The sequence below is a fragment of the Triticum aestivum genome, chromosome 3D (genome assembly GCF_018294505.1).
Source record: "Triticum aestivum cultivar Chinese Spring chromosome 3D, IWGSC CS RefSeq v2.1, whole genome shotgun sequence".
Lineage (NCBI taxonomy): Eukaryota > Viridiplantae > Streptophyta > Magnoliopsida > Poales > Poaceae > Triticum > Triticum aestivum.
The window spans coordinates 389791120-389806700 of NC_057802.1; positions in this window are offsets into that span (position 1 = coordinate 389791120).

Sequence of the window (15581 nt, forward strand, 5' to 3'; positions counted from 1 at the left end):
GTGAACGGAGAATCTCCGGCGAGCGATTACGGCGGAGCAGTGGATTGGCAGGTGGTTTGAGCGGCCAGGCAGCATCAGTGGAGGTTACTGGAGTCGTTTTACAGCTAAACGGAGATGGTCTTGGCGTAATGGCGTCGGTCCACGGTGAGGTGACCGCACGGGCTCAACAGCGGCAGAGAGCGCGCTCCGCGCCCTGCGGTTCACGACGAGAGCGGCAGCGTATTCGGGGGAGTGGAAGGCCACGCGGCGAACTCCGGTGGTTTGGGCGGCGCTGGGTGGCGTCGTCGGCGCCGTGTCTCCCGCTGGCATCCGCAAAGCCGCCGCCGGCGTCGGTCACGGGGCGGCGCACCTTCTGCTGCTCGTCGCCGACGCCCGCAAGGTGCCAGGCGTTCGTGCGGTGCAGGAACAAGGGGGCGGGGACGAGGAGCAAGGCGACGCGGTGGAACTGGCGAGATCGACGTCCTCCTCTGAAGAAAACGACAGCAAGCCACTGCAGTGTTCTCTGAACTTTCTGAATGTGACAAAGACAGTGCACTGCAGGTGTTCGACAGAAGGTTTTGGCTATGAGATAAATTTTTTTGGATCTGTAACTTTGTGAGATGACCACTCAAAGCACCCAGGGGCTGCCTGATTTTACTTGGAATTTTTGGAGAAGGTTTTGAATGAATTTCACCAAATTTGTCAAATCTGGTCCAAACTTGCAGCAGGTGTAGTTTGAAAATTTTGAACTGAAGACCAGTGGATCTTCATGGTTCTAGGTTGAGGTTCCAAAGGACTAGGAGGGGAAAAAGGTTTGGGGGCAAAAATCAAGACAGAAAGTGGGGTTCCTTTGTAAATCTCCAAGTACTAGAAAAGAAGGCAGAAATTTGTTTGAATAGAATTTGAATGGAAATAATCCTATGGGGAGGTTCAACTTGCTGGATCTGATGCAAATCATGATCCAAAGGTGAGGAAATGGTTAGGAGAGAGGATTTGCACTAATGCCATGGCAAGAAGGGATTGTTGAAAGTGGCAAAGGACTTTCCAAAAGCCATATTGCATTTCCAAAAAAGATTTTCAAAAGTTATTTTCCCAAATGAAAACATTTTGTCTTGAGTCCAAATGAAAAGCAAGAACCTCCAAGACCAAAGGCAGATCTTGGGTGAATCCAAACAAAACTTTTGCCATAAAGAAAAATATATGAGAGGGAGAGTTCTCTTGAAGAAAATTTTAAATCACTCCCCTCATGTCAAATAAAATCTTTTGAAAAATCCAAATAAAAACTTGGGTGTCACAACACCTACCCCCTTAGGAAAAATCTCGTCCTCGAGATTTCCGCTGATCCTCAAATAGATATGGATACTCTGCCCGGAGGAAATCTTCCCTTTCCCATGTGGCTTCATCCTCAGTGTGGTTGCTCCACTGAACCCTGAAAAATCTTGTCGTTTTCTGACGGGTCCTCCGTTCAGACTCTTCTAAAATCTTTACTGGTCTTTCTCTGTAGGTGAGATCTGGTTGCATATCAATGTCCTCATGAGGTACATGCTTTTCTGGGTTGCTCACACATTTTTTTAACTGTGAGACGTGGAACACGTCATGGACGTCTGACAGCTCCTTGGGGAGGTCTAGTTGGTAGGCCACCGTGCCTCTTCGTGCCTTTACACAAAATGGTCCAATAAATCTTGGGGCTAGCTTCCCCTTTATTTTGAACCGTTGCAGACCCCTCATAGGAGATACTCGGAGGTATACGGAATCACCAGGTTCAAAACTGACCTCACGATGCTTCTGATCATAGTTGCTCTTTTGTCGGCTCTGTGCTGTCTTGAGTCTGTCCCTGATTTGTTTAACTTTCTCCTCGGCCTCTTTAAGCATGCCTAGGCCGAAGATACGGCTGTCACCTGTTTCTGACCAATTCAGAGGGGTACGACACCTTCGTCCGTACAATGCTTCAAAGGGTGCCATTTGCAAACTGGCTTGGTAACTGTTGTTGTAAGCAAATTCGGCATACGGCAGACTTTCTTCCCAACTGGATCCATAGGTGAGCACACAGGCTCTTAGCATATCCTCTAGGATTTGGTTTACACGTTCTATTTGTCCATCAGTCTGGGGGTGGTATGCTGTACTGAAAGCTAGCTGCGTGCCCAGAGCTTGTTGTAGGTGATCCCAAAATTTGGAGACGAATTGGGTGCCTCGGTCTAATATTATAGTCTTTGGGACTCCATGCAAGCAAACTATACGAGAGAGATAAAGTTTTGCCAGTCTTTGTGTGGAGTAGGTAGTCTTCACGGGAATGAAATGAGCAACCTTGGTTAGTCGGTCTGTGATGACCCATATGGCGTCATTTCCGCGTTGTGATCGGGGTAACCCGATGATGAAATCCATTCCTATTTCATCCCATTTCCACTTCGGTATTCTGTTTGGCTGGAGTAGCCCTGCTGGCTTTTGATGCTCGGCCTTGATGCGTTGACATGAATCGCAACAAGCAATGAATGTGGCTATATCTCTTTTCATACCGTGCCACCAAAATCTTTCCTGAATGTCCTTGTACATTTTGGTCCCTCCAGGATGGATCGAGTATGGAGCGGCGTGGCTCTCCGTCAAGATCTGTTGCTTGAGTTCCTCAATGTTAGGTACGCAAAGTCTGTCTCGGTACCACAATGTTCCTTCACTGTCGGGGACGAACTCGGAAGTCTTACGAAGATTCATTTTCTTCTTTATGCCTTCGATGCTGGGATGTCCCTGCTGAGCCTTCTTGATTTGATCCACCAGGGTGGGTTGTATCTCCAGGTTCAATACGGTGCCCTCAGAGACTAACATCATCTTGAGCCTAGCAAACTCTCGCTGAAACTCAGGCCTCAAATTTTGCGGACCGTCATTGTCCGGGCTGGGGTTTCGACTAAGGGCATCGGCCACTACATTTGCTTTCCCTGGGTGGTAGTGAATACCGATGTCATAGTCTTTGACTAGTTCCAACCAGCGTCGTTGGCGTAAATTTAGCTCTGGCTGTGTGAAAATATATTTGAGGCTCTTATGGTCCGTATATATTTCACAGCGATTTCCCAACAGGAAGTGCCTCCACTCCTTGAGTGCATGTATAACTGCTGCTAGCTCCAAGTCATGTGTTGGGTAATTTTCCTCATGTTTTCGCAGCTGCCTGGAGGCATATGCGACAACTTTGCCATCCTGCATTAGCACACATCCGAGACCTTTTCGGGACGCGTCACAATACACTTCAAAGCTCTTGTGTATGTCTGGCACAGTTAAGACCGGTGCGGTTGTCAGCTTCTTCTTGAGTTCTTGGAAGCTCTGCTCGCATGCTTCCGTCCATACAAATTTCTTGTCCTTCTTGAGCAACTGTGTTATAGGTTTCGCCACAGTGGAGAACCCTTCAATAAATCTCCTGTAATATCCGGCCATTCCTAGGAAACTCCGCACATCTGTGACATTGGCGGGTGGCTTCCAGTCTAGTATGGCCTTGACTTTTTCTGGGTCTACGACCACGCCTTCTTGGTTCAGTATATGGCCCAAGAAACCAACTTGTCTTAGCCAAAATTCGCACTTGCTAAATTTGGCGTACAACTGATGTTTCCTCAATTCTCCCAAAACAATTCTGAGGTGTTCAGCATGCTCTTCTGGTGTCCTCGAGTAAACCAGAATGTCGTCAATGAATACCACCACAAATTTGTCCATGTATTTCATGAACACTTTGTTCATGAGGTGGACGAAGTATGCGGGGGCGTTCGTTAGTCCAAAAGGCATCACTGTAAACTCGTATAACCCATATCTGGAAGTGAATGCTGTCTTGGGGATATCTTCTGTCCGTAACTTCAGTTGATGGTATCCCGATCTCAAATCAATCTTTGAAAATACCTTGGCTTGTGCGAGCTGGTCAAACAAATCATTTACCCGTGGCATCGGATATTTGTTTTTGATGGTGACCATATTGAGGGCTCGATAGTCTATACACAGTCTCAATGTCCCATCCTTCTTCTTGGCGAATAACACGGGCGAACCCCATGGTGAGGAGCTGGCTCGAATAAATCCTTTGTCCAACAACTCCTTTATCTGCTTCTTCAACTCCACCAATTCTGAGGGTGCCATTCTATACGACTTCTTATAGATGGGAGCGGTGCCAGGTGCTAGTTCAATGCTGAATTCGATCTCTTGGTCTGGTGGCATGCCTGGTAGTTCTTCAGGGAATACATCAGGGAACTCGCATACCACTGGAACTTTTCTCAGTTCTGCAATGTCCATTTTATTCAGCTTTGGCTGCTGTGATTGTGGCCTTTCTTGAGCGGAAACTCTTATAGTCTTGCCGTGATGGTGAGTGAGAATCACTGTTCGATTGAAGCAGTCGATGAATCCTTTGTTGGTGGTTAACCAGTCCATCCCTAAAATGACATCCAGTCCTTTACTTTCCAACACGATGAGATTCGCGTGGAATTGTAGTCCTTCGAACTCAATGACCACTCCTTGGCAGTAACCCTGAGCGATTTGCTTATTTCCGGGGGACTTGATGATCATAGATTTTTCCAAGGGAAGTATCGGAAAACCGTGTTGCGAAACAAAACTCTTCGAAACGAACGAATGGGAAGCTCCAGAATCAAACAAAACCGTGGCAGGTACTGTGTTGACAGGGAACGTACCGAGCACGATGTCTGGGGCATTCTGCGCTTCTTCCTTGGTCACATGGTTCAGGTGACCCTTCCTGTGGTTGTTGCTGGGGTTGAAGTTGTTGCGCTTGGGGGCTGGATTGTTTCCACCATTGTTCGGCTTGGGTGCCGAGTCTCTTGGCTTCGGGCACTGTTTAGCATAATGCCCTTGTTGACCACAAGCATAGCAGGTGACCCCTGGACGGTATGTGAACTCCTTATCCCTGGCATGAAATTGTCCGACGGGCCTTGGCTCAGTAGTCGTGGATCTCCTTGTGTCTGTCCTTGGGACCTCAGTCTTGCCTCGGTTGCTGCGGGCAAGAGTCGTCTTGTCCCTCTTCCGCTTACGGATATCTTCCAGACTACGGCGTTCATTCTCCACGGTGATGGCCTTGTCCACCAGCGTCTTAAAATCCGGAAAGGTGTGTACAATCAATTGGCATCTCAGTGCTGGTGCCAGGCCGTCCAGGAATTTTTCCATCTTCTTGCTTTCTGTCATGTGCTCGTCGTAGGCATAGCGAGACAGCTGGGTGAACTGACCATTGTACTCTGTCACTGACATGCCTCTTTGCTTCAGGTCATCAAACTCTCTCTTCTTGATCTTTAGGATGCTCCTGGGGATGTGTGCCCCACGGAAGCCTTCCTTGAACTCTTCCCAAGTGATGTTGTGTTCCCGGGGATGCATGTGTAGGAAGTTCTCCCACCATGCTGCGGCTGCTCCAGTAAGGTAGTGTGGTGCATAGAGCACCTTCTCATGATCTGAGCACTGAGCAATAATTAGTTTCCTTTCAATCTCATGAAGCCAATCATCGGCTTCCAGCGGTCTGTCGGTGTGAGCAAAAGTTGAGGGGCGAGTCTTCTGTAACTTAGACAATTTGGAATGGGGTTGATAGGGTTCACGGTGGTTTCCCATGTTGATGACATGGTTCATCATCTCTTGGTGCTGTTGCTGGCTTTGCTCGAAGAGACGGCATACTTGAGATAGTGCCGCTTCGCTGTCTTGTTGGCTGGACTGACCCTGAGTGAAATTGTTGCTGGTCTGTGTCCCGTAAACCTCTTCTGGCTGATTGGGCATGGAGCGAGTCCACGGGCGAGACATTTTTCCAGTCTGGGGTATTATTTGCAAAACCCATCAGAAAAACTGTGTAGCACAAGAAAAATCTCGCAAAGGCAATAATCAAAAGGCTTCAAGGTTTTCAAAGAAACACAAATGATTTTTCATGGAGAAGAAGTGCTTAACATAAATCTTACATGCGAAAAGCAAACACAAGATACATCACTCAGGATGCGCGTACACAATCCTGACATGTTATTAAAAACTAGCGTACTACTCCGGAAGCAACCATACCAACACAAACTAGCGTACAGATAAAACAACACATCATACATGCAGGCATAACACGCGGCTACTCGGTGCTCTTAGTCGGAGATGGTGAAGATCTCCTTCCCCTTGCCGATGGCAAGGCTCAGCGGTCCAGGAGAATCAACCTCCTCCTCTCTAGCTGGCTCCTGGCGCGCGACGCTGCACTGCGGTGATGGTGCGGGGGCGACTGGTGGTAGAGCGCGTGCGGCAGGCGGTGCAGCTCTGACTGGAGTAGGGGCGATGACTCGGTCGAACTCCTCAGTGGTAGGCAGACGGCGAGCAGTGGCCAAAACGGCCGGTGCATACGAGGCTGAAGACGAGACGAATGTCAGAGGCGGCGCCGTGTGGAGGAGCTCCTTCCTGCTGGCAGGACCGCCCCGGACTAAGTCCATCCGGGCAGCCACAAGATCATCTACGAGGTTGTCGAAAGACTCCCCCAGAGCCTTGAGATACTCCACAACCAAGTCGATGGCTTCATCTCGTTCTCCCCGATGGCAGGCGAACGCATAGTGGATGGTGTATGGCACATGGCACGGGAGGTAGCGGTAGCGACGAGTCTTCATCGTAGGAAGGATGTCCCGAAGGCGAGCTATCGCCTCACGGGCAGCCATCTGCATGGCATGCCTCTCCGTAGGCATGGCCCTTCCCGTAAAACGGAAGTGACGAGCAGCAGAATGTCCTCCCCTGAACTGCACCACGGCTTGGTGCATAGACACGTCGTCACTGAGCTTGTGCTGATAGAGTGTGAACTCCGGGCGAGCTGCTGGCCCGATCGCGAGCTTGGTGATGGAGACGAGGAGCTTGACAAACCCCTCGGGCACGTAGGTGAACACTCGATTCTCACAGCTGCTGCCAGCCATCTACAAAAGTAGGCAAATATTCTGAGTAGTCATGTCATAAATTTATGATGACCAACAGAAAATAGCTACAATTGCAAAATGCTGAAAAAGCACAAAAGACGCTAATAACCGATTAGCGATCGCACCTAGTGGCTTCCTACAGTCAGCCTGGCTCTGATACCAAGCTTGTCACGACCGATTTTTCAATAAAATAATTATTGAGAAACCAATCCCTTTTACGGACCAGCGAGGAAGAAATCCTTCTCACTGATAGACAATATCTTGGTCACAGAAGAAAAATACCAGGAGTACTAAATATAATACAAGGTTGAGCAGAGACTGCCCAACAATTTATTACATGCACGCCGCTAAAACAAGACGGCGGATAGGGTGGCAAACTACTAACTCACGGTAATAACGGTGGTGGAAATATCACCGCGAAGCGAGTGATATGATTCCGGAAGACTACAACTCATCGAGCGTCGGAGTGAGGCTCGAGAAGACTTATTGCGGGTGGCGGAAGCGTAAACAATACAAGTGACCAATATCCGGGATCGCGCGGGACTGACTGGGACTCCTCTAGGCATCAGACGCGCTATCAAACTCTTCATCCAAGAGATCGCCTTCGTCAACATCTGGCCAAATCAACAAGCCAGGTGAGTACTATGAAAGTACTCGCAAGACAGTTCGGACATAAGATATAATAAATGTAAACATGAAGCATATGAACAAGTTAACCAGTGCGATCAGACATAGAGACAATAAATACTGGGTGCCAAGCGAGGGTCTGAATGACGCCTCGAGCGGAAACTGCAGAATAGTAATACTGGTGCCAAACGAGTGTCTGAAAGACTCCTCGAGCGGAAAATGCGGAATAGTAATACAGGTGCCAAACGAGTGTCTGAAAGACTCCTCAAGCGGAAAATGCGGAATAGTAATACAGGTGCCAAACGAGTGTCAGAAAGACTCCTCGAGCGGAAAATGCGGAGTAATAATGCGGGTGCCAAGCGAGGGTCTGAAAGACTCCTCGAGTGGAAAATGCGGGATAATAATGCCACAGTCGGGCGTCGGGGCGACACCACATAAAGGGCTTATAACAGAAAATAAAGGCAGTGCATGCCACAGTCGGACGTCTGAGCGAGGTAGCATAAAGGGCTTATATTAAAAGTAAGAAACAAAAACATGCCACAGTCGGACGTCGGCGCGACGTCACATAAAGGGCTTACATCACAGCTCAGTAATACAACAGTTTAGGAACATAATTTATCACGAGCATGAAACAAATATAAAGTTAGTCCATCTACAGGAATAACAATAAATCTGAATTTACCACTTGAGCGTGTTCACCGATAACAAGTTTTTCACACGGATAGATATGGATATAATGTTCTCATTACTTGATCATGGATACGATGATATGGAAAGAATTGACTCTGCAGAGTTTGTACTTAACCACAGCCAACGGATTTCAGTAGTCACGGGGACTAGTTCCGTCTACGGTATTTTGGAAGAAACACGTCTAACCAGTACACACCCAATTCAACCATCCGAAGCCAGGGATCACCCTCGGCAACGTTCAAGAAAAACCTTGAGACGGGGAGGCTACAACCTCGCGTAGCATGGGATCAAATTTCTATACGCGCGCTTTAAGGGGGTGCCCCCCCTCTCGGTCCCAACCGGAAACACCCATGCCCCCTGACCGGATGACTGGCTTTAATCCTGGGCCAAGGTACCATCATCCCGGCCTCTCTGTTTGGTGTGTACACGGAAAGAGGTTACCAACTTACTAAACCGCATCCTGGCAATGAGACATGTGGTAGCACGGAAGGGGAAAGAACGGTAACGTGGCTCCAACCACGTTAACGTCGGAGGAAGTCGGATGACGCAAGGCTGGTATGCTACAACAGTACCACCTTGCTGCCCTTCATGTCACCACATGATTAGGCCACCTCTCATCAGAGGTCATCGCAACTTTGGAACATGCGGGAAAAGAATGATAACGTGGCTCCAACCACGTTAACGTCGGGGAAAGTCGGATGACGCAAGGCTGGTATGTTACAACAGTACCACCTTGCTGCCCTTCATGTTACCACATGATTAGGCCACCTCTCATCAGAGATCATCCTGACTTTGGGACAACCGGGTAGTTGCCTTACAAGCCACGAAGTATTTACTGACACTCATATGCCACGCACAAACTTTCACGCAAACATGCAAACACCAATCATATCAAATGTTCAAAACATGCTTGCCTGGTTCGGAGAAGTCGGAGTCTAGCTCGGCGAAGTTCGCGGCTCCGTCACCTCTTCCGGAACCTACGGCAATCACGAAACGGGTACTAACGTGAAAACCAACACATACACAGAAACTTTTCCAAATATTTTTCAAATAAATCCCATAAAAAACTAGACAAAATTTGAAGATTGTCAGAAAAAGAATCACTCAAAAATACCTTTTTATTAAAAAGTTATAAAGGTTTCTGTCCAGGGACTTATCTGTAATGAAACAGAAAAGTTCCAGGGTTTTAACTGAGAAAACAGAAAACGCTTCGGTTGGGAATGCGCAAGCGCAAAGGAGAAAACGTATTTTGCCCGAAGGCGCCAACAGAAAACGGTTCGCGAATAAAAGAACAGAGGCTGACACGCGGGGTCCACATGTCAGGTTTGAAAAGCTCGCCGGCGCCCGAAGACTGCGGTGGACGCCGGCGTCGAACCGCGGCGAGTTAGGAGAAACGGAGGGTACCAAGAGCTTCAGCGTCCTCTTCCGCGTCAGTGGGTGGTGGACTCGTCCAACGGGGAGCACCACGTCGACAGCGACACTTTCTCCGGCGGACGGCGGCTCGGGTGAGGATGGGGAACTCCGGTGGAGGGCTGCAAGCTTCAAATTGAAGTGCGGGTCAGAAAGAGGGATGCATGGTGGAGCTACTGGTAAGAGAATGGAGGCGGAGGAGCACACACGGGGGCGAATCGAGCTAGATCCCGTGGCGGGTCGCGGCGGCCGGAGTCGAGGAAGGAGACCTCCTCGGGGCTCTTCCAGTGGCTAGGCGTGCTCTAGGGGGAGTGCAGGGCTGGTGGGTGCTCGAGTTGAAGCTCGGGGCCTCTATTTATAGGCGGATCGACGGGGTGGCCGTGAACGGAGAATCTCCGGCGAGCGATTACGGCGGAGCAGTGGATTGGCAGGTGGTTTGAGCGGCCAGGCAGCATAAGTGGAGGTTACTGGAGTCGTTTTACAGCTAAACGGAGATGGTCTTGGCGTAATGGCGTCGGTCCACGGTGAGGTGACCGCACGGGCTCAACGGCGGCAGAGAGCGCGCTCCGCGCCCTGCGGTTCACGACGAGAGCGGCAGCATATTCGGGGGAGTGGAAGGCCACGCGGCGAGCTCCGGTGGTTTGGGCGGCGCTGGGTGGCGTCGTCGGCGCCGTGTCTCCCGCTGGCGTCCGCAAAGCCGCCGCCGGCGTCGGTCACGGGGCGGCGCACCTTCTGCTGCTCGTCGCTGACGCCCGCAAGGTGCCAGGCGTTCGTGCGGTGCAGGAACAAGGGGGCGGGGACGAGGAGCAAGGCGACGCGGTGGCACTGGCGAGATCGACGTCCTCCTCTGAAGAAAACGACAGCAAGCCACTGCAGTGTTCTCTGAACTTTCTGAATGTGACAAAGACAGTGCACTGCAGGTGTTCGACAGAAGGTTTTGGCTATGAGATAAATTTTTCTGGAGCTGTAACTTTGTGAGATGACCACTCAAAGCACCCAGGGGCTGCCTGATTTTACTTGGAATTTTTGGAGAAGGTTTTGAATGAATTTCACCAAATTTGTCAAATCTGGTCCAAACTTGCAGCAGGTGTAGTTTGAAAATTTTGAACTGAAGACCAGTGGATCTTCATGGTTCTAGGTTGAGGTTCCAAAGGACTAGGAGGGGAAAAAGGTTTGGGGGCAAAAATCAAGACAGAAAGTGGGGTTCCTTTGTAAATCTCCAAGTACTAGAAAAGAAGGCAGAAATTTGTTTGAATAGAATTTGAATGGAAATAATCCTATGGGGAGGTTCAACTTGCTGGATCTGATGCAAATCATGATCCAAAGGTGAGGAAATGGTTAGGAGAGAGGATTTGCACTAATGCCATGGCAAGAAGGGATTGTTGAAAGTGGCAAAGGACTTTCCAAAAGCCATAGTGCATTTCCAAAAAAGATTTTCAAAAGTTATTTTCCCAAATGAAAACATTTTGTCTTGAGTCCAAATGAAAAGCAAGAACCTCCAAGACCAAAGGCAGATCTTGGGTGAATCCAAACAAAACTTTTGCCATAAAGAAAAATATATGAGAGGGAGAGTTCTCTTGAAGAAAATTTTAAATCACTCCCCTCAAGTCAAATAAAATCTTTTGAAAAATCCAAATAAAAACTTGGGTGTCACAAGTACTTTCTCGAACGAGGGAAAAGCTAAAGCTTGGGCGCTGGAGCTGAAGGACGGAAGGGCTGAGGAAGAGAAAGGGCGTGGGTGAAACAAGGGAATCCTTACCCCCTTTATAGAGGCCGCGAATGTGAAGCGCCTTCCCAGTCTCCTTAAACTCGCATGTTCCCAATGGCTGTGCAAATGGCGCAGTTGGGTTACCCACGCCCGCATTGATGAGGATCCCGCAATAAGCGGACACGATCTCTGCTTCGACAGGACGTGCCAAATAGCAACCGCGTCTCGAAACGTGGGGTGGCAGATGAAAAACGGTTCAAGATTATAACCGGACACACGCGGTGTCATAAAAAACTGTCAGCAGATTAGACTCATGCAAATATTATATTCTCTCAGCGGGTGGGTGTGGAATGCGTTACAGGTCCGGATACAATCATCGCGTCCGAAGACTATCTTGGAGTTCGGAAGAACGGGAACCCGCCTTGCAATGCCGAAGACAATCTGCGCGCCGGACTCCTCGTCATTGAAGCCAGGTTCAGGGGCTACTGAGGGAGTCCTGGACTAAGGGGTCCTCGGGCGTCCGGCCTGTTATTTACTGGGCCGGACTGATGGGCTATGAAGACATGAAGGCCGAAGACTATACCCATGTCCGGGTTGGACTCTACTTGGCGTGGAAGGCAAGCTGGGCAACCGATTATGAAGATTTCCTCCTATGTAACCGACCCCATGTAACCCTAGATCTCTCCGGTGCCTATATAAACCGGAGAGCATACTAGTTAGATCCAAGCTATGGGTGTGAAGCACTGATGTGCCAGTACATTTGATTGTGACCTGTTCTAATTTTGTACCTGAACTTATTTTAGAAAGGGTTGTACGTCAACTTAATGTGCTAGCAGAACTTATTGTGTTGTCTGTCTGTTTTCTTTGCACAACATTCAAGATATTTCCCCATCATTAATAAAGACGATGAACTGTTATATACGAGTTCATTGGTTTCAACATAGCCCTACACGTAGCGATCCATTGCTTCCATCCTGATTGTGCCGCCTGCGTGAAATTCTTGTATGCAAGTTCAGTGTGCTATGATGTTCTATATGATTGTGTCAACTATATAAGTTTTTACTGAGCATCAGCAATGCATATGGCTGAAAGATGTATTTACGTGCATCGACCGATGGGTCTCTCTCTCTCACTCCCTCTCTCTCTCACACACACACACGCGTGCGCACACGCACAAGTGAGACCCGTTGAATTATTTCTTTGCTCGTGATAGCTTTTAATTATGTTCCACTGTAATCTAACTTTTTTCTTAAGTTATTAATTGAGCTCAGTGACTTCAAAAAGTTATACAGAAGCTTTGTTTGGGCCTTTCCGGCGTCGCTGAATGTGGGCTGAGTAGCCATGTTAGGTTGTACTGTACTACACAGGCCTTTTTTTCAACATCAGCAATGCAAATGGGCCGACAGTTGTACACAATATCCGGGTCAACTTGTTATTCTCCGCCACGCTGGGCTGCAAACTTTCCTAGGAGGTATGCATTAGGCTTAACAAGAAAATGGACTTTAAGAAATAATAAATGGGATGCAATTATAATAACTGAGCAGTAACTATAAAAAATGCACCAAATGCGTAATTAGTTTAAAAAATATATTATTTTTGGAATTTGAAAATTTTAATTTCATTACTTGTTGCGCGCGCAATATTTCATTGGATTTTAACATAATACAACTTTATTTTGAAATTATATTTAATCTGACTAGAAATTTCAGATAAATATATTTTGGATCCCATAAAAATGTGGGATTTTTTTGAATTCTGTTTTGAGCTGTTGGTTGAAATTATTAATCGTTGTCCTAGCTAGAAAATGGGTTGTACTTTTAACAAACTATAAATGGGCTGTATTAAATTCCATTAGAATTAAAAAATGGATTGTACATTCTTACAAATCGCAAATGGGCTATATGTTCTCTGCCACACATTTTGGGCCTTCTAAGTTGACACGTCCCCTAAAAAAACTAAGTTGACGCGTATGCAAGGCTTTGTCAACAACACACGGTTCTGGCAGCTGTGGCCGTTGGATGTCCATCCAACGGATGTCGTGCTTCTTCTTCAATCTCAGATATTCTTGCTTCAGCCGCCCAAAAAATGATTCCTCTCCCTAACATATGGGGCGCACCGTTTCGGAGGCTGACCTGTGGGCCTACTAAGTTGACGCGTACCAAGGGCTTTGTCAACTTAGTCAATATAAACGATTCTAGATGTAGTGACCGTACGATGTCCATCCAACGTCTGTAGTGCTTCTTCAACCTCTGGTCTTCTTGCTCCAGCCGCCCAAAGTAGCGCTGGTCGTGCCGCGTGCTCCTGCCTCCCGTGGCCAGCTGTGATGCCGTGGAGGCCTCACCGCCCCCTACTACTCCCACCGCTGGCCAGGCCATCCCTCTACTCACCCACACCCCCTGTTATTCTGCGGCGACGGCAGCCTCACCCCGCAGCCGAACCAGTGAACCCTCGTACTCCTCTCCGCCCGGGCTTCCACTACCGCATCTTCCCCAGCTCCGCGTCGTCCCCTTCCTAGGCCTCGCCGTCGTCCACCGCCGTGGTGCTCTCGGCGCGGCGTGGTCAATGTGGTCAACGACCGACTTCCATCGGAAGAGTATTGTACGTGGAGAGGCTGTCAGCTGGGTCCACGGCAGCCGCAAGGAAGTGCCTCCTTATTACGCGCAAAATAATTATTCCTCCACCTGACAGCGGGGACCCACCAGACGGGCCACCGTATTTCACGAAAAACATTTCCCCCTGACTGCTGGGACCCACCAGCTACATCTTCGCACACAAGGAAGTGCGTCCGGGCAAAAAAAATGATTCGCCCCCTGACTGCTGGGACCCAGCAGCTACATCTTCGCACGTAAGGAAGTGCCTGATAGTTGGGACCCACCTGGTCGAAGCATACGTAGCGTTGTCAGTCTGGTCGCGAACGTGTACGTACATACTGGTCGATGTAGAGGCGCGCACGTGTCGTAGTAGAGGCGCGCACGTAGCATGTACACGTACGTACAATGGCCAGGGTGCAAGAAAGTAAATACAGCCACGTACGTACATACGGGCGGGGTCTCGAACGCCTACTCGCGCATATGTACGGCCAGGGTCGCGTACATGGCTGGGTCGGAACGGAGAAACAACGTCGTCGTCGTGTTCATGGGGAGCCAACCGGCTAGGTCGGAAGGGAATGCGTCGTCGTGTTCATCGGGAGGGCTTGGACGGAATAGCCGATGGAAACGAGGCCTGGCGTACTGTAGAACAGAGGAAACGGCCTTGTGTTCGACCGGCCACGTTCGAAACGGGATCCTGTTCATCGGGAGGGGTCTGGCGTACCGTAAAACGGAGGAAACGGACTTGTGTTGGACCTCCTATGGTCGAAATGGGGTCCTGTTGATCGGGAGCGGTGTGGCGTACCGCAAAACGGATGAAACGGACTTGTGTTGGAGCGCTACGGTCGAAACGGGGGTCCTGTTCATTGGGAGGGGTGTGTCGTACCGCAAATAGGTACTCCACGGGATACTGTTCATCTCCATCGTCGACCTCCTCCAGCCTCCACGGGCTACTGTTCATCCACCGTGGACCTCCTCCAGCTTGCACCTGCGACTGTTCATCCACGGGCTCCTGTTCATCCAGCCTCCACCGCGCGCTACTCCACCGGCTACTGTTCAACGAGCCCTCTCCACGGGCTCCTGTTCAACCACCCCTCCACGGGCTACTGTTCATCCAGCCCTCCACCGTCTACTGTTCATCCAGCCCTCCACGGGGTCCTGTTCATCCAGCCCCAACCGGCTCGATCGATCGGGGTCCTGTTCATCCAGAGGCAACACCACGGGGTCCTGTCGTCCACCCCCACCGGGAACTATTCATCCAAACCCCCCAGCAACGCTCACTGTTCATCCAGAGGCAGCATCGATCGGCTTCAGTTAGCAGCAGTAGCGAAGGAATCGCTCGATCGGGTTCAGTTAACAGCCATCGATCGATCGCTCGGGTTCAGTAACGCGTAGCCTGCAGTGCAATCGCTCGGGTTTAGTAGGCGAACGCCTCGCTCGGGTTCAGTTAGAGCCCAACGCCTCGCACACACGCGCGTACGTGTATGAGAGAAACGTGCATCGCTCGGCCCCGAGCACCCACCGTAACCAGGAACACCCCGATATTTTCCTCGCCCTCGCTTCTACCACGGTTTCTTCCATCATGGATGGCCCAAAGAATGTCATGCAGCTGCTTCTCCGGCCCGCCCAGGACGAAAAGCCCATTTTTTCTCATGATTTTTTGTCATGGAAGTAGGAGCCCACCACATCTATGATGATACCGGG